The following is a 20,910-nucleotide window of genomic DNA, read 5'->3' on the forward strand; positions in this document are numbered from 1 at the left end:
TCAAAAGGTCATAGGTACCTATATGATAAATTTGAGATGAGTGTCCATTTGCGTAATTGAAATATTTGGCCCCAAAGTCCTATTCAAATCAGCGCACGCATTCAATCGTCGAATTCTGCGCGCGTATCAAACGAAAAGGGCTTCTTTTTCACTTTGCGCTTTGCGCCATTCAGTATGCTTCATAAAACTTAATACATTTTAATGAATGGGATACTTAATTACAGAGCACAGGTTGTGCAAGTCGACTACTCAAACGAAAAGACTCAAAAGACCACCCTTAAAATATTAGACCAACATTTTTACTTTTTGTATAAAAATAAAAATAAAAATAATTTCGATATAAAAATAAATATGACTTAAGTCAAAGTTTAATACAAGTTGATTACATCATTTGAATTCTTCATGGATGCATATCCTGTTTGACGAATTTGTCACTCAATATCAAAGCGGTGACACACGTTCCGGAAAAAAATCTCCGCGCATATTTATTACGCGTAATTATTGCTTACTATCCACGATTGCGGCTCATTAGCTATGCGCAGCGTAAAAACACACAGCGAGTGGAGGTCAATCAACATGCTCGACGACGACGGTGTGTGAACCGTCGTCATCTCAGCATCCGTTTGCCTGGTGCATGGCTGCGAACTTTAATCCAGGCATTTATTCATAATTGCAAATATCAAAATATGAGCAAGTCGCAATTGCGCCGACTTGCAGCGAATCAATCGGCGGTAATCGAAATGAAATGAAATTCATTCAGCGTGATTCCATTGAAGTTTGAGGTGAAATATTCTAATGAGTGGCGACCGAGTCGACGATTATCGCGAACGTAATTACTAACCGAGGTCGCATTTATGCGGACTCCCAAGAGTCCGATCCAGGTGCATTTATGTGTGTTGTGCGCGTAAATCAGCGTGAACTTTACGTCTTCTAACTCGAGGTTTTCTGCTAAGCATGTTGATTTGGATTTTCTAGTTGCGTCTTAATTTCTTGGAAAATGTTGCAAATTTTATAGATTAATTCTAATTTCGGGTCATTCTCATTGCAACAAAGTATTGAAACTCATTATCTACCTTATTACTTATTAAATTCAATTTACATAATCATGATAACATAATTTGTTTGTGAATTATAAGCAAAAAACATTTTTTCCCTAATTTTTGCAATTTTTTGGGTTTTTCAGTTCTTTTTCGGTTTTAAGGTAGATCTTGCTTTTCCAAAACGTAAAAATTGACCTCCTATCAAATATAACATGATTATTTATCAAATTCAATTTACAGAATTGCAATAACATAATTTGTGCATGAATTATAAGCCAAAAACACTTTTTTTTTCAAAATTTTTGCAAATTTTACGTTTTTTCATTGTTTTTTCAATTTTTAGGCCAAACCCTTTCTTCCAAAATGTTAAAACTAACCACTTATCAAAGAAAAACTAATTATTTACCAAATACAATTTACAGAATTGATTTATTTCACTTTGTTCCCAAATAAAACGCAAAAATATAATTTTTCCCAAAAATTTTGAAAAATTTCCCACTTTTTGATTGTATGCTTACCACGCTTACCATGACAATGATTATTTTTCGTGGTATGTGAATATGGAACGTAAGTGCTTCGAAATGTCCGAATCTGTAATTCCATTGCGCATTTTCCACTCCATTAGATTGGTCGACGGGGCAACCACGCACGCAGAAGCACAAACACCGCCACCGCGCCTCGAGACTACTTCCAGCCGGTGATGAATGGTCCGGATCATCTATCAATGACAAATCACATATCCGCGCCGCTGTCAGGATTCACTCGTGCATAGTCTCGATACTATTTATTAATTGAAAACCACGTCTTCGATCCACGGGGGCAATTCCTGATCGAATCCGCTGAATTTTTAAAATAAACTTCGTTTTTTTCCTCTAAATTGCAACGTAATAAACCCGTATTTGTATGAATCAAAGCACAGCGCAAAACAACTTTATTCCATCAATTAGCCTCATATTTCATGAGGATATAATGAGATTCTCCTCCGCGTTCATATACACGTGTTGTACGCGAGTGTTATTTATGTGCACGTTAAGATACGGGTAATTGATAATGAGAAGGTGAGGTTATGTTGAGATCAGCATGTGGTCCAGTCGCAATATAAACCTCATACGATTTTAAACAAACAGCATTATCATATTCACACAAATACAGATGATCGATTGTAACACACGCGAAAACAGGTTATAAACCATAACGTCGGCGAAATTAGCGACGTCAATTATGTGTTTGATTAGTTCTCGTGGCCTTGGAGTGTTTTGGGGGAAAATTCGCAGTGGAAGTTTCATTTCCACGCGCGGGATACAAATGAAATTGAAAGTTACACCAACTGAGTCATTCCTTTTTGTTCCTGCTTCTTGCGCTTGCAGAGCGACCGCAAATTCTCTACTCGAATGCATATACTACGGGCTTTTCCGAACAAAGAGGAAAGAAGCAGGATGACGGTCAAATATGAACAGTCAACACATCGTCGCTCGGCATTCATCTTCGAGCAATATACTCGCGTTCTCCAAGCGAACAAAACAAGAATCATTAATCATACGTGCGCGGTGTGTGTATTTATGACTGGAAGACTGGCGCACAGGGAGATAACCAACCGGAATGAGTTGATGTGACTTCAGGAATCGTCTTAAACTATTTTTTCTTGTTTCAGAAGGACTATGAAGTTTAATTGTAATTTTGGGGCATTTAGGAGGACTTTTAAGGGTTGAAATTTTAATGACATTAAAGAACAACTCTTTAGCTATAAAATAGTGAAAACAAAATTAAAATATCCCTTTTTGTTTGGTCTGCAGAAATTTTTTTCAAAATCAACTTTTTTGGGAAAATTTAAAATGAAATTCAATTTTAGTAAACTTTAAATGAATATTAAGGGTAGTTCTACTAATTTCACCGAACTGATTTTTTCACACATGATGTAGAATTAACCAATCTTCAAAATACCGTTTACAGAATTCAAATTAAACAATTAGTTCCCTTTCTACCGAGTGTTTTTAGAAATCTCTATAAAATTTACGATTTACGAAGTACTGGCAGCAATTGAATGAGCCTAATGATCAAACACATTCGGTCGTTTGCTCCTTGAACGTTGAAGATCTTCGTGTCTATGATCAGTGCTCGGGAGGTTCGTGTTGCATGCCCCAATTCCCTCTCGCGGCCACACACATGAGCGGCTTGGGTCGATGCGCGATGCTAATGCAAGCTAACGTTAATAAATGACGTTCGCACACGGCATCTTCGCCGGGCGCGCGCGCACACACGGCACGATAATTGGATTTTATTTTTATGTAAACAAGCTTTCTTAATCGGCGATGCAGGCGACCCGCTAAAACCACGGCTTCGCTTCCACCCATTGCCAAGACATTATAAATCAAACGTTTTCATTAATAAACATATTCATTACAGTGTGCATTACTGCACTTCGATTAGTCATGCGGTGAGTTATGTAGTCTGGCACGACACGACATTGGAAGTAGATAAAGATTCACGATAACACGTCCACGAACGTAAATTATTTATTAATTTATTACTATTAATATTTTATTCCTTTCTAGAAACTCGCATTTTTGTTATTTTTCAATAAAACTTAACTAATCGGATAGTCAATAATGTCAATAATCTACTAACCTAGTTTTTATCATTCTATTGAGGGTAGAAACAACCCTCTACCCTCTGAATATGTCCTGTTTCCATTCCTGCTACAACCATAACACTTTACGAAATGGACACACGCATTACACTGCGTAAGGGAGAGAAAAGTGATGTTCGTATAAAATTTAGGGATGCATCCCCCTTTTTGTGGGGATGAACGTGCGTTTTTTTGCTCCTTCCCGCGTCCATTATGCAGTTGTCGATCCGCAATTGTCGGGGCTTTAGCTATATCAACAAACATTTCACTCGCGACTTTTTTCTCTTTTTTTGAACGCACGACCCTCGATCGCGCTGCTCCCTACGGCTTCCGCTCCGGTCGTCATGTTCAATTTTCAATGTCACGTCGCGACTGGCATTATAAATGCCGTTCTAATAGTAGCGCCGATGCGTTTTTACTTAGTCATTACATGTTAATCAATTGTTGAATGTTGAATGCGGCGTGCGCGCCTCCTCTTCTCGTGTTATTACGAGCGGGCCAACAAAAAAACATCACATTCTTATGATGTAACAACCAAGGCGTAGGTACGTGTATGCAACCAACACTTCAATTATAATTTTTTTCTTCTTCTTACATTCTTAGAATCTCGAATCTGGAATCAAGAAGAAATGACAACACTTTTCCGATTTATTAACCTCACATGTTTTCGGAGAAGAAAAAAGTGGCCAATTTCGACGATTGCGGGCGACCCTAAAAGACCAGCGTCGACTTATGATAGCCGCCACCACCGCCCTCCTGTGGTGAGTAATGGTGCGCAGTGAAACCGCAGCGGGGTGTGTTTATATGGACAAATGCGACCGCCGGATGACATATTTCATTTCGTCGCCGCCGAATTGTTTGTTCCGTCCGATTCTTTTCCGCGTCGTAATCCACACGTGATGATAAATCGTCGTGCACAATCTTAACGATGCAAACACCCTCCATGCACAAATGAATAACTTCTTGATTGCGCACACAAAGAAAAAAATTAATTTACTTATAGAATAACTACATAGGTGGCGCTGTTTTGACATAAGTGGGCGGAGCGTATGGATATTTGATGCTTGCGCAGTTTTGTTATGCATCGCCATTAATGGAAATCGCTGGCGGTGCAAATGTGCAATGTGTTTTCGTTTCACCCACAACTCCTGCTGCGTTTGCGTGCTTGGCCCTTCCTGCATGTTACTCTTTCTATCATATCGCAGCAGATAGCTTGTATTGCTACGCGTTGGTGCACGGCGATTATGTTCCGGCCAACTTTCTATAAATACAAATTGTGAAAAACAATTCGATTTTTCCGTATCACCGCAGCCGTCACGTAATCTTCGCGGTGAGTAGGAGCGTGAGAAAACGATAAATGGCGATGATCGTTTTGGAATTTCACGTTTGTTGATTAAGTAATTAATTATCGCGTTACACACGGGAGGAATTCTGAATCTAACCTCACTTTAATATATTTTCTATGTTGGAGAGAATATTAAGGAAGCTTTTATTACTAATATTCATTTTCGAGTTTGATGTTGATGTTGATGTGCATGTTACAAAAGAGAAAGTCAAGTGAGTATCATTATAAGGAATGATTAAAAGTAGACGATGGTAAAAATGGCATGCACAATGGAGAAGACGCCTCGCCAATTGCCCGGCGGGAAGCAGAGCGAGTAGACGGAACGGGTGGGTCAGTCAGTCGCCCAAGGGCCCCATAACTCTGCTCCAGCGAGGTGATATACTCCTTCCGTCAACCGTGGTAAATGTCTTCTGGTCATCTAGCTGCTCGCGCATTACGTTCTGCTTCGTCGCCCAAGTCCCCTCCAAATATCAAATGGCATGTGCAATGTGCTTTTACGTGTTCGCATCTTGTTCATTCTCCGTAAACATCACGAAAAACAAAAAACAGAAAATCTTCGTTTTTCTTAAATTCACTCCTCTATACTACCCTGAAGGTAATTAGATAGAAACAACATTTGCTTATCATCGCGATGCTCGTTAGTTGTGTCCTATGGCATCAATTCCAGCGATAACTAATGCGCTTTCCTCACAACTGTGGTGTCTGTGTGCAAACTCTTATCCCACACGAACGTGTGTTGCCAACATGCAATATTAGTAATACGCAAGCAGCGATCGAAATTGAAAGCATGAAAGCAAAACACTCGCGTGGGCGAGAAGCGCGAGCGCTTCGGTCAAAGATCATTAATGCGACGACGCGCGATTCCACAACCGGCGAACTAGTTTCTCATTTCCACCAGCAACAACACAACACACAGAACACAGCTGTAACGACCCGGCATTAGTTGGCCATCAAACGGAACACGGTCTATCAAGCGCCAATAATTGAGTATTGATCTGACCACCGCCGCCACTTTCTTGGGGGCAACTTGAGGCAACAACCCTCCACGCACAGAAAAACACCCTCACCGCTGTTATTGTATTAATGTTCTCGCTGTCGTTCAAGACACAAATAAAAATTAATAGTTACAACTTGAAAATACCGGTATTAATACCGGTTAATTACCGATGGTACAATTTATGTTTTGAAAGTCCATTAACTTCGATCAAAAATATTTTTTAAGTCACAGCGGTGACAGTTTTGTGGCTGGAATATAATTTTTGATAGCCGCGTATAAAAACTAAAGAACACGATGTACGAAGACGGACATCAGATAAAATCTTTATGTTGATATCATTTTAATAGCATCTGAACGATGATTGAGTACTGTTAAGTAATACTTTCATTTAGAGCCGCGAGTGCTTTAGTCACGGTCCCACAAGATCTATTCTTAACCCTGAATAGATTTAAGATGTATTTCAAAAGTAGCATGAAGTTTGTGTTTCTGCGCTGGGCCCCACCCATGCAACGCGCAAACACGCAAAGAGGAAAGAAGCGGCGCGTCGCGAAAGTTGATCGCAAACTCTTAATATGCACTTACGTGGCGAACGCATGCGGCACATGCATCAGAATGTCTCACGGGCGTGCGATCTTGTGGTAAAAACGCGCGCGCCACGGAACGCGGCTAGATTATAGACCAGCGCCTCGGGACGATTAACCCGCATACACGTGTATATATGGTGAATAAAAGGCGCTCATGTGTGGAGAGCGTAGCTAAAGATGCGGAGCAGTACCACACAACCGCATCAAATGTGATGTGAGGTCGTGTGGTCGGTAGGCAAACGCATAGTGCTCCTTCGCCTGCAGGCAACCGCCGGCCAGCCCCCCCGTCGCTCGAGGAGTCGTGACTCGCCTCCGAGTACCAAAGCAGATCGTGACATTCAACGGCGATTTGTGAAAAAGCGCGCGCCGCGGCCACTTAAACCGCTCGCTATGCAGATACTGAGTGCATCCAGGAAGCGACTACTTTAGTCGATCAAATGGCCACTAACTGCCTAGCCTCTAGTAGAGATGACAGTACCGGCCGCTGGGTAACGATCACCATACCGACGACGCAGTTTGATGATATTTTCAACCACACACACACACACACACGGCATAATCTGCACTTATTGAGGTTATGATTTCAAAGCTATCGAAATGTATATACAGTATTTAGATGCCAATAAAAACACCGCAAACTGTTTCATAATGTATCCCTGGTGCTCTCCAGCTCGAGCGCAACCGATAGCTCTTTTTTAGGCCGCGCGGAGAATATTGAAGTGGATGCACCTTCAATCATGGCTATCTCCCCCCAGTCGCGCATTCGGCGGTTAAGAGATTCCATCATTTCGATCACGGTGGGACTCCGGAGAGTCGTCCTAGTCACATGTGAATGATGCGATTCCAACTACCAACCACCAAAACCCTCACAGAGGAAAGAAAAAACAAGCCATAATAATACGTTTACATAACACGTGTTTTATTTTTTAATTTTTTATTTTGTGCAACTTATTGAAAACTTATAATTTCCTCGGAGATGACTAAAATTGATAATGGACACAACGCGCAATTACATGTTGTTACACGATGAAGACAACAGATATAGAAAACCATCAACATGTTCGTGTGGACAAGAGTCCCCTTCGTTACAGTTTACCCAGTGGCGTCGACCGAAATTATTCAATATTTCTAGGGGATATGTTCTAGTTTTATTTCTACGCCACTGAGGTGGATGTTAGAAGAGAATAGAAGCGAGTAAGAAAATATTATCTGGTCTCTGGTTAAAGGTCACGCCATCCACTAGTAAATCTGTCCAGGGACGACAAACGAAAAGGGATAGCGTTAGAACATGCAACACACCACTAGGAAACTCGTGCGGCATTGTTTTATCACCTCCAGCACATCGGGCAGACCGCGCGATTCACACAGTCCACGTCTACACATTTGGATTGCTGATGTAGTGGGTACATAAACAAAGACTAATTACAATTGCTCGATCGAGGCACAAGATGTACGCGTGCGATACCCACTACTCCTTCAACTAGTATTTAATATAAGATTCTATATTTACAAGACATGAGAGTTGGGACTTGGAACTGGCGACTAATTACGATAGCTATCCGAAAGGTGGAGGTCCATTGGAGCCCAGGCATCAGATATCGCATATTGCACGTCGGCTATGTCTCGACATTGTCATGTCATTGCCGATGTCCGACGTTGCCGGCGCCCCGTGCGCTCTCTCTGGCTCGGCATTCCCGCGTGACACGTGACAGTTGGAAGGGTTGCGGAGGTATATTGTCTTAGATTGATATTGACGGTGACATGCGGCATGTGCACGGACTTCTATAAATTCCATAAGCGGTGGATTATCTATATGTCCAAAACAACGGTCCAAATAGATACAGAGAAAAAATTGCATACGTAATACTTCAACAAGGCAAAAGAGAGGAAACAGAATGGAAGAATGCCGAGACACGTTCGGTGATAGATGACTCCCACCAGACGCGACTGCGTTCAGGCGCGCAGTTTTAATTAAATCTTGTAATTGTTTCAAGCGTTGTTTTAAGGCCCCGCGTTTCGTCATCAGTAAGCACCGACACACCCCTTGCGTTGAAAAAAAAAACCACTAAGTGTTCTCCTGTCTTCTGTCGTGATTCGTAAAATTAACGAGTGTTACAATGACACTACAATTTCTTACCTAGAAATTTGCACTCAGAGGTTAGTTAATATTTGGTGTCAGAAGTAAAGCAAACCTAGGGGAGACGAAAATGGGAAAAGAAGAAAAACCTAATTACAAGAACGAGCGACCTGATGACAGCCATTATTGCGACAGCAAACGAAAGTCTGGGAATGACCCAAGTGGCCAATAAACCAACTCAATTTTCTTTTCACACTTTCTTAGACCATCTCCGCCGCCCCGAATAAATATTTAGCTGCTCTCTAGACCCGTAGTTTAGATCAACATGTTTGCTTCAATCTGCAATCACAATTACAGAATTTGTTTCGGCGTTTCAGTGTTTCGCAGCGCAAACACGTATTACAATTATAGTCGCTGGGTTTGAATTCACATGACTCGTAAATTTACAAGACACACACACAATGCACCGCGGGCTAATTGCTTAAGAAGCCATTTAGTTAGTTGCTTAATTAACTTAGCTAGTTGTTCGGCGTGTCAGGCCAGACGACGCGAGAGAGCGGGAGCAGGAGCGCCAGCGTTGGTTTATCCACCTGTACACCCATATCCACATGCAAACAAAACAAGTACCTGTTTAGTTACAACTTGTTCTCGGTACGCTTGGTGGCGTCTATTCTATTCAATGCGAAGAACTGCGTCTACCAGCATATGTGCGCTTCTAACCTCAATCTTTCTTCTCAAATAAAACGGTTGCGCTGCGAGTTGCAGCGCAATCGAGGTAATCACTCTCCTTGTAGTACTTGCGCGAGGCGCATATCTTAACAAATTGTATCCATTGGTAATTAACCAACAGTCACGTAAATTTATCACGTCAATATTTATATTAACATACCTGCACGACCGTCAATCACTGGCGGAGTGCAATAGATGGATGGTATGATGGTTAGTTACATACACACACACACACACATAAACATAAAATACAACCACAAAGATGCATTATATAATAATATTATGCTTAGGTTCGATGTTTTCAATGATACCTTCTTGATGATTGTCCCGTGCCGCCACGGAGTAATAACGATGATTACCATTCACTAGTGTTTGATCTTTGTGTACACAGCGAGCGCGCGCGCGCTTGCCTATAGGGTGAAATATTGTTGATGGAAGTAATTTAATTGACAAAGACCATTCTGTTAAACTGCTACAATTACCCTCTAATGCCCTCTGGCGCCCCACAAATGTATGACATGTCTAATACAATCCACAACCCTTTAACATCCTGATTAATAGAATAAAATTTTTCGCCGCTGCGCGAAATTTATTCCAACGCATTATTTAATGTTACATAATAAATTCCTATGTGTGTGTTGTGTTGGGTTATGTGTGAGTGTGAGGAATACGCTTCACTATTAACAGATTGATTCATTGAAGGTGCCCCGAGGCTTGAACACAGCCGGACATAAATCACGAACATGGCCAATAAGTAAGCCATGCATAAACTACAAGTGGATAGGCACAAGGCACTAAATAGACGCCGAACCCGATAGGTAAGTGACAGGCTACAGAGTGACCAATGGCCACGCCAATTATCATTTGTCAAGCGCCCCATGTTAATGAAATTTACCGTGGCGTAAACAACCCGGAACCCTGCGCGCCTCTTTATCTTGCCACCCCTTTTCCTTGACTGACGCGCCGAGCAATTCCCGAACGACCTTGCAATAGCACTTATCATTATTCAATATCAACTTATTGCTCCGGGGTTGTTTTTTCGCCCTGCGACGATTAAAAAGAAAAATCTACGGTGAAGAAACACAGCGGCTGCTTAAATTTCATTTCGCTGCCGGCACGTAGTATTTGGTAACATCTGTATCAACCCTTTAGTGTTATCGCAGGAAGAATAAAAGAAAGCGTTGTGGGGGAAGAAAGCCGGGCATGACACCTAATGAATCGACTGTCATTCAATCAATATAATTAAATTGTTTCTCCCGAAAAGGGTTGTGAGCTGAATAACGCAAACAGACGCATTATACCCGCAAGGCTTACACAATAATGAGAAATATATCCGTGCGTGTTAATTTTGAAGTTTTTTGTTTATTTGACTGGTGCTTTGACTGTGTCCTATTTTCAATGTTTTACATGCGCGCGGGAGATTGTTGTGTGAGCTTTGCTGAGCATGACAGTAACCAGCACGTTAAACAAGCCAATATAGGTGGTGCCTATTTTCGGATTGGCATCGCGATCATGGTTTACACTCTCGCATGGCTCTCGAGAGATTGACGGGCAGCAGCAGCGACACATGTGCGTCCAGATAAACACAGCAATCTAAAGTTGACGAGAGCCAGGATCAAAGTTACTTAGTACTTACCTTTTATCTGCGATCAATGACGGGCTTTCTTTTTAAGCGTCTTGAAAATGGAAAATTCGCTAGCGGGTAATTTGCGGGCGCGCGTAGGAAAACTGAAACAGAGGGTGATAAATGAGAATTAGTTGACAGTAAAATAGGTGCATGGGGTGGTGCACGCGAAATGTAATAAAGAACGCGTTTACGCGAGGATTAGTTACGCGCGAATGTCCCTACGTCGCCCCGTTAATTAGATATATTTTATATACCTTCAGCGTTCGTGCTTGCCGGTAATAGCCGAAGCCGTGCGCTTTAATTTGCACGCGGACGATTTATAACGGATCGTGTAAATAATACAACACTCTCTTTATTTTTGTTTCCCATTCGGCGTGTTTGTAACTTTGAAACAGACCGAAAATTATTTATGGAAATCAATTAAGCCAATATAACATTCGTAATCAAACTTTGGTGCCTGTGTTTAAGTGGCCGAACAAACGCGCGTGAATGTTTATGCGCGACATCGCCGGATAGACACCAGATGGAGGACTATTTCAGGACGTAATGGTAATGTGCTTGAGCAACGCACGAATAAATAATACAGCGCCCAAAAATAGAGAACATGTTTTTTCCGAACGTCGTATATGTCCAGATTCCGATGGTGGAATGCTTATTAGTCTAAAGATGTGTCATAACTCTGTGCGGGTGCGTGCAAGGCCCACTGGGACCAGAGAGCCTGATTCATGCCGCACGTAGTACACATCCCGGAAAAGGACCAGTTATGTTTCGACCTCGGGTTTTGCGAGCGATGTGATAAATACAAATACCACTACACATAAATCGTTCCCCTGCGGCATCCAATCCACCAGAAGCACTAACGCCACACCGCCACACGGTGTTTCACCCAACACTAACTCTGAACCAGTAAGATATTACGATATCGGATATTGGACAAATTTCACGAGCATTTTTTCGGCGGTTTCCGAGTACTGGTGGCGAATTTACGATGAACACATATAATAATTTCACGAGGAGTACTGTGGGTATTTATGGAGCCATCATCATTGATGTCTGATGTTTTGGGGAAACTGTTGATTCGGCTTTAAAGCCTTTAAATGTTTAATTGCATTCCGCCGGGAGTGAACCCTGGTCAAAGAGATGGGAAGATATAACAAGAAGTAGGTTACACTTCGGGTCGAATGTATTATTTTGCTGTTTGCGACTTTGGGGTTGAGGTGGTCTTAGATCTTGCCAGTGTTCGAAATAACGTCGTGGGCGACGAGAGTCCCGGGCGTCACATTAAGTGGCCAGCCTCTTAGTTGCCGGTGAACTATTCGTTTCGGCCGCGGCAGTGGCGGCTAGACATTCTCTCTCCCGAGGCTTTCTTCGGGCTGCCCTTTGTCCAGTTGCTTTTGTTCTTAAGGGAGCCGATTAATTATGGCAGCAACTATATGTGTGCGCGCCACCCCCGCGATATCTTGCTATCTCTTTTGGCCAAACTACTACTTCACAACCTCCCTTTCGCATCGATTCTGCTCTTGAGACGAGACGCTGGAGTCTTGCCTCGAGGCAGAGAGCGCGAGTTCATCAAGTAATTTTCTTCCGACAACAGCCACATCATGCCCCGTCCGTATATATTTCTCGGCACCTTCATTTGTCCGCGTTAAATATTTACCCGCCGCTGAAGAGGCAGCGCAGTTAAATGAGAAAAACCGGAAATGTCAAAGCGTAAATTGAATTAAGTTCTCGCCGTTGGATAAACGTCAAACAAAGTGTGAGCCAACGGAAAGATTAAGTTTCTTGCGAATGCATGAATCAAGGGGGTGGTTTTTTTTTATTGTCTGTGTTGGAATATAAAACACGCTAATTCCGAAAGCTTAGAAACTTGTTGCCCTTCCCCCACATCACAAATTGCAGCCGTTTTGCATCCAAAGGATGAAGGGAATTGTCGTGTAGCGGAACCTTAAAAATGATTCGCAAACTTTCCCTTTTATTGCGACCACGACCCCGCATTATTCAATTTTCCAAAAGGGCTCTTTATGCTTGCGGAATTTGTGTTTGTGAAATTCCATCAATCCGACAAACTGTAAGGTATTTTAAGGCATGCGGCACTTTTATAGGGGTTTAATTTCGCGCCCCGAGAATCAATGCTGTAGATCACAGTTGTCACAAGCTGTTCGTACGTGCGCGGCATGAAAGTGGAGAGGAGAGAAAGCCTTGGTGGATTTCCCGCGACAGCAATCCATCTTCGGGGACCGCCCGGGCGCTTAGCGGCCTTCTTATCACGCCGCTAGCATGCTTATCACGCCGCCGCCAGCAGCTTTTATCGCGACCTGCCGCCCGCGACGACATTAGAACGAGTGTGCGCCGTTAAAAGACAAAATATTTTCACCGCGCTTGTCGATAGCCCTTTATGTGGTCTACGTGGGTTTTCGAGACGAGGGTTTCGACCCCCTGCAAGTGGACGTCACGCGTTACGTATGCATTTAGTCGTATGTCGTTTTCCACCCACATCGCAACGCAGTATCGGTAACAGTAAATACTACGACAAGTGGATACGCATTGCCCTGCTCAACACAACCCTCTTCCAAAAAGGTGAATCATCCACCCTCTGTGACACAAATATAGATTTCCAAAATTTCTCCCTGGAATCAATCCCGTGGGAGTCGATTTTATTTATAACGTGCACTTACTATAAACAAGAACATTATTGAATATTAAATCCAGACATAACCTTAAAATATCCTAATGGTTGGATAGCTATTTGCTATCTGCTTTGATTGGATTGCGAGTGGATAGTAACAATGGCGATTATAGTAATTTAATATGCCATTAAATATTAACCAGGGTCATGCCGTGAAATTTCAGCCATCGACCGGGTTATGTCCTCGTTGTGGTGGAGGAGAACCACCTCGAGGCATTGCTAACAAGGGTTTGCATCATTGAATGTCAAAGACAAATGTCTTCTCTACTCCTACCAACTTCATCCCAAAGACTATAGTAATAGATTTTCCTTTGATATAATTTAATTACCAATTCTAAGATAAGAGTTCCTCGAATATACGTGATGTAAGGAAATTGTGCCGTAGAAAAAAAACTTTGCTCCCAGCAAATATTTCAAAAGGTTCTGGCGAAGAATTCGAGTGGTCGAGTCTACGTGATGGACATACTGACAGCAATTTTCCTCTCTCGCTTGATAAGCCAGCAGCAGTAGTTGAGCTCAATGAGCTGCAAACCCCCGGCGCAGCCACCCCCGCCTCCCATATAATTGATTTTATATACATCCCTTCGTGCGATAGTCGCGGTGCACCCTTCTGGGCATATTGCACTTGTCCTAGACGCTGCGCTTACAAGTGCGTATAGTGACAGCGGTGAAATGCTCATCAGGGCGACTTCTAATGGAGAATTGAGAATCACGAACGCGACTAACTAGGGTACATTAATGTGCGCGCTGTATCTGCGGAGTTGCAAGTCAGGTCACATCTTGGACGCACTAATGCAAGTTTGTGATTTTTGTTTAGCGTGGACATTCGCGGAATAGTGATTAGAAGAAATAGACGATAAGTGCACAACTTAATTCTATTAATTAGACTGCCAGCAAAAAAATATTTTAGTTTTTCATTGATTTACCTTTGATGCTTGGGCCTATTTTATTAAATTTAGTTTCAAATTAAAGATAAATTAAAAATATATAATATAATATAAAACTTGTAGTTGTGCAATGTATTTAAACTCGTGAAATCTGCTCTGAAACAGGTAAAGTTGGTATTTTTCTAAAAAAGTCAAAATTTTTCAGTTTTTTGATGATTTCTCCATGATGCTTGGGTCAAATTGATCAAATTTAGTATCAAATAAAAGATAAATTAAAAATCTACCTCGAGATAGTTAATTTATGGTAGTGCAATTTTTTTTAACCCGTAAAATCTACTCTAAAATGGGTAAAAGTCAAGTATTTTCCTCAAAATGTCAAAATATCTCAGTTTTTCCATGATTTCTCCGTGATCCTTCAACCAATTTTATCAAATTTAGTGTCAAATTAAAGATAATGTTAACACCCATCTAATAATACTAAATGTATTGTTGTACGATTTTTCTAACGCCTTTAAATTTGTTTAGAAAGAAGTAAAAGGCAAGTATTTTCCTCAAGATGTCAAAATATTGTGACTACCAAGTTGGAAGATGTTGAACTTGGCCACAATACATCACCAGCTCGAAGCCCACGACAAACAAAGCAAAACGAGACCATCGCTCGAGAAATACGTGACTGGTATGACGAGCGTAATGATAGCGGCGTCGGGTAATTGTGGAATTAACGGATACAATGCGCTCCACGGCTCCCTCGCAGCAGTTCCGCAGCTCCGCGCATCTCTGCCATCGCATATCGAAGGTGTGGAGGCGGCGAATTAGCAGCGGCCGCAGACGCTGTCGGTGCGCCGAGGCTGTCATTCGCGGATCGTGACGTACGCGCCGCGGCTACCATGCGAAACGTGATCGACGCATAATAATGTCAAAGTGTATACGCTACCATTATTTGATTTCGTGCCGGCAGCACCGATGACACGATGTCTGCGCAGCAATCTTCCTACCTCAATTGCGGTTGCAGAACGTAATTTGGTGTCGTACACATGCACGAGTCTAACCGTAGGCAACAATCAAATCATAGGTTTAACTTTGATGTAATGTGTGTTGCAGAAATTGTTATTCCGCTCAGGACGGTACGGACACGACAGCAATTTTGTTACTCGGAGAGAGAGAAGCGGGTGCAAGGTGTCATCGATTAAGGCAACTGCTGCCAGCTTCCCACGACAAAATGAGACCATCGCTCAAGCGTCAGAAGAAGTGCGTGTGATGTAGTGTAGTGGTCGCTCGAATTCACCACCCTCAACACCCAAGCGGCCTGAGTATTTGCTTGTGTCGCAGATGGGCGAGACAATAAGATCTCAATGTCCACTCCATCATGTCGGGTACTTCATTAAACGCCCGCGTCTATGCAAATACCAAACGCGTCGAGTTTCCGTGATAAACTGCGTCATATCAGCCAATTTGAACGCGCACCTGAGGCGTCGCCCGTCGCCAGTCGCCAGTCGCGCCGATTACGATCCAAGATTCCAGTGCCAAGATGGCGCATGCGGCTCGTTCAATTACAAGCTCGTTGACGGACGAAATCAATCAGTGCCTGCAAGGCGCAAACGTGGCAACAGCCGCGCACACATCTCCGGGAAAACAATGGGACGTCATCATAAACACATTTCGTTCTCGCGAGTCATGCCAAACCAATTTCACCTAAACCCGAGAGCCGCGTCGTCATTAAGCCACGCTACGCGCTCATATTGCGGTGACGAGTGACGAGGAGTCCGATATTAATCGACAAAATATTATAATTAATCTCATTGTGACAAACACGCCGAAGAAAATCACATCGGAGAAAAATCTAGAGTCAGAATCTCTAAATCAGTACATGTTTGACTTACGTGTGTAAACAGTGTAGCTAAAAATGCGTTAGTGTTTGTATGACAAGCCAGTTTATGAGTAAACTGTTTACGTCCAACGACTACAAACTTTTCGCGTTGGATTTCACACTTTACACACGAAAAAAGTAAAAATCACATCGTTTGAAGACAAAATTCATGAATAGATTGAATATATTTGGAGGTTGTAAGTTGCAACAGTTTAGTTTTGTGTTTGCACACATCATTCACATGTGCCCGGCGGCTGCTAACGATCCGCTGTTTATTCACCGAATCGACGACAGCCGTCGATGTCGCTAATGTTAGCCGGGTGACACGTGGCCACCAACGCCCATCAAATTAAGCGTATTTTTAGTCCCGGCCAGTGTAAACAAAAGACGTTTATGTTTGTTTCATTGCTGTCAACCACAGAGAAATTCGCTGGCTTTCTTCAATTTTTATTATTATTTATCATAATTCTCCACTAGCGGCGCCAGAAAACATTAAAAATCATTCCTAATGTAATAAAATCTCGCAGGCTCATGGCGAAGAAGTCATTAAAAAGGCATTTGACTAATGAAACAAATGATTGATACAGCATCATGCAGCGGTTCTAGTTCTTTGACCCGCGGTGCATCCACACACACACAAACACCGCGCGCGGCTGCAGTTTTGTCAGTTTGTGGAATCTCGACGTTGGCATCCATTAATAAAACAGTAGGATTCTATATTGTCTATAACCTGCACGTGGTCAGCAATACCTCGGGATCCTCCTTTGATGTCCCACCGTGATGCCCACAATTACCATACACATATTGGTCGACTGATTGCAACTCGGAAGCGTTCATGAAAGTAGAAAGGTAAGTGCCCCAGTGGAAGCCATGATAATTACAAGTTACAAGATCGAGGAGGCCCCCATCAGAAGCTGTCGTGGCATTTGTAGGAGCACATTAAGCGACAACACGTAGTATATTCAGGGGTAGCCCGTAATGGTGTTTTTGTTTAGGGCCCATAAACTCGCCTGCTAACAATGGCCATCTCGTTCGCGAGCGCGCACACACATCATCATCGGGGACCTCGGTGATAATGGACCAACGGCCACTTCATCAGCGTCCCCAAACGCAGGCGTGCGAAGCACGTACCGTACGGGGCAAAACTAATTTCTGTATCGCCATATAAACAGCGCGCACCGTTGGATGTCACTCCTAATCAAGCATGTAACTAACTTGTGGAGTTACGATGCTTCTTCGCCTCGCATAATTCGCTTCGCAAGAACCAAAAGAACCACCACAAGACGAAGAAATCGTCTGGGTGACTATAGACGTGCTCAATTCGGGCATCATCGGCGTGTCATGCGTTATCTTTCCTGAATGTGGAGGTGTTTTGTGAACGTAGCACATGCTCATGGCACAAATGAGCACGGCTGTAATTTACACGAGAAAGGGACGCGCCCGTAATGAGATTTACGATGAGGGCATGCCAATAAGAAATGGTCCGAAGGTTGTGTCCTATAGCGCGCATCCGGCGCGTCAGGAAACTAGGTAGGCAGGCACACACGAGGAAATTTATCTACAACCCCGGCTTTCGGGGCCCAAAAAGCATAAAAGTATGGACAATACAAATTGCTGCTCTGCTTTAATTACGCCCTCGACTCGAGTTACGCCTACTGCATTTCCGCAATCTCCCTTATGGATACCGATCACACATCACACGCAATTTTTATTTCTCGAGCGTAAAATTTATCACCGTGATGATTGACGAGCGATTTTAAATCGCCACAATTACAATAATTATCAAATTAAATCAATTACACGGAAATGTGCGAAGATGTCGAGGAATTATGATAATTACAGGCGTTTAATGTCAAAGTGGCTCATTTGAATCACTTCGACCCTGTTTGGAGCATAGCAGCTCGTCTAGCAAAAGATTTGCATATATTAAAATCGCGAATAACTTTATCCGCCAGCGATGCCCGCGAGGCACTTCTTGCACGGCCACTATCAGCACGATCAACATCGAAGCTCTCGCATTGCGTTAATCGCAGCGCCGCTGAAACACTGAGACACACGAGTCCAATTTACCGACGGTCGTTAAACGATGATGGTCTTATGATTAATAGCCCTATTACCATGCGGTGCAAATTGTTTTCTTCCCGCATCAGTTATACATCGATATTTTGACTTATGACAGTGATCCAGTTACAAAAAAATTGAAAATTTTGTTTTGTTTGTTTTACGCTCTATGCGTGATTATAATTAGACGTGAAGTTTATGTGTATTATTAATGAGCTGTGTGGCTGGGACAAATCCAAAAAGGCATTACGAATGTGCCATATTTCGACCGTTAATTTACGATTTACACTGCAGCAACATTTAACGACGCTCTTCACCGTTAACTTGCATTTTGCGACCTTTAGTGTCAAGTTTCACGTCACTATCATAGCTCCAAGATATCAAACTTTAATTTTTATATTTTAATAATTACTTAATTACATTTTTTAATTGCTTAAATCACGATACGATCATTTTTTAAAGAATTTAATAGCGCATAATGAATGAATCAATTAAGTTTCGCTGCGCAGAGTCAAAAATTGTGTATTACAAAACTGAAATCCACTCAGCAACACACATATACACATAATCTAATTATATCCGCGGTGGTATTTTTACTGCGCGCGCTGCCATTGCTTCCAAAGAAGCACTCTTTATTTATGCGTCGCACTGTAAACACAGTCGCGCGTCAATACGCTCTGGTCACGATGGCAGGAGATGGCCATATGGTCATATGTCTAAAACTGTCAATCCGCTGACGACCAAGTCGACATCCTGCCAACTAAAGCTCAAATGTAACAATCAACTGAAATATTCTTGTTGGAAATTGATTTTTGTTTCATGTGAGCTTTAATTTATGTCAATTTTGATGAGTGCACACAGAGAATTTCCTATTTTCCGCTGTTTCTTGTAAGTCATAACACTCATAACACTCATAACTGTTTCCTGTCAGCCTATTTAATTAATACGAGCTGTTAAAATTATGTCGGAAGAATTACTGCAGTTTTTTTTCGCTAAAAATTCAAGAGGGTTGGATTTTTTTTTCTGTTGCACATTACGTACGTCTGTTGCGATTTAATATCTTAATCTGCGGGCAAGACTTCTCCTTGTAAGGGCGGTTAATTTTTAAATTAATTCCCGCAGATAAATTCACGCGGACGAGCGTTTAATGACAAAAAATTACGAAAGCCCTTGTAATTGTCGCACAGATGCACCAACCCCCTTGGCACTAATCCGGAAGATCTATTGCGTTGTTTCCCTACTTTGTAATTAAAACAATGCAGCGAAAAGAATTCCGCGCGGAGGTATTTTCTTATTCACTGATCTTTTTTGATTAAATGTCATTTTAATATTAGATTTTTATCTGGTTGTCTCATTGCAGTGGAATGCGTTTCATCCTGTGGATGTTTTTAATGTCGCCGCGAGGACATTTGTGCGTCTGGGGGTTTGTGTTTATAGAAGTTTGCGGCGCAATTGCAAAAGGGGACGACGCGGCGTGTGCCGCAAGGATTTTAATACCGGCGAAAAGCTTAACTAAGCAAACGCCGCCGCAAAGTTCAAAGGAACAGGGAGGCGGCGGCGGCGATGTTTGTTTTGCTACACTATGCGTCATTTGGCAATTTTCTTCAATTCAAACATTCAGATCGGAAGTTTTAAGATTAAACATCAATAAACTGGCATTAAATGGTATAATACCGGTTTTTACATAAATATACCGGTATAATACCGATTCTCGAATAAATATACCGGTATCATACCGGTTTTTGAAAAAATATACCGGTTTTTGGACAAATATACCGGTATAATACCGGTTTTAGAATAAATATACCGGTATAATACCGGTTTTTCACTAATATACCGGTATAATGCTGATTTTCGAATAAATATACCGGTACAATACCGGTTTTGATGTAATTTTGATTGTTTGTAAAACATAGGGTTGTAAATTGATGTCGCCCTAATTTGAATAAAGGGGACACTTGAAAACTAGCCGCCCCAGGGCAAACATTTAGGCAAACATCTAATTCCCCTCCGCTGCACAGTGTGGCGTGTGCGTCTTGCGGGGATTAGGCAGGAATCGTAATTAAATATTAAATTGATTTGTAAATTGTGTATACTTGTGTAATTGGCATGCAAAGGATTGCGCTGGGGTCGCGGCGTGCTCATCCGGTGATTGATTATGTTTAATCTTCGTCTCGCGCGCATGTGGAAAATCGGGCGCCGACGAAAACACGAATAATGCGCATGCTAACTAGACGCAAAGGTAAGTTCATATTAAGATAAACAGTAGTTGGGCTGCCGGTCGTGGTAAGCTGCCAGTTAATCCTTTAATTGTGTAGCGCCCGCGCGCGGAATTTCGAAGCCACGGATGAACAAAAGACGAAGTTTGTTTATGACTGTTATAT

The 20,910-nt window shown here is 42.2% G+C and overlaps 1 protein-coding gene and 1 long non-coding RNA gene across 2 annotated transcripts in view; both read right to left on the bottom strand.

The window, feature by feature from the left end:
- LOC135797124 (zinc finger protein basonuclin-2-like) overlaps positions 1-11,053 on the bottom strand; it is a 60,610-nt gene extending 49,557 nt beyond the window's left edge. The window contains exon 1 of the mRNA XM_065309329.1: positions 11,035-11,053. The gene's annotated coding sequence lies outside the window, so the exon portion shown is untranslated. The remainder of the gene's footprint in view (positions 1-11,034) is intronic.
- Positions 11,054-11,070: 17 nt separating this feature from the next.
- The window catches only part of LOC135797125 (uncharacterized), a 35,199-nt gene continuing 25,359 nt past the window's right edge, over positions 11,071-20,910 (bottom strand). The window contains exon 3 of the long non-coding RNA XR_010549461.1: positions 11,071-11,126. This is a non-coding gene — a long non-coding RNA (uncharacterized lncRNA). The remainder of the gene's footprint in view (positions 11,127-20,910) is intronic.

This window comes from Atheta coriaria, unplaced genomic scaffold, assembly GCF_025399875.1.
Source record: "Atheta coriaria isolate IRGN ID8LTWV9N9 unplaced genomic scaffold, Caltech_Dcor_3.1 hic_scaffold_8_pilon, whole genome shotgun sequence".
Lineage (NCBI taxonomy): Eukaryota > Metazoa > Arthropoda > Insecta > Coleoptera > Staphylinidae > Dalotia > Dalotia coriaria.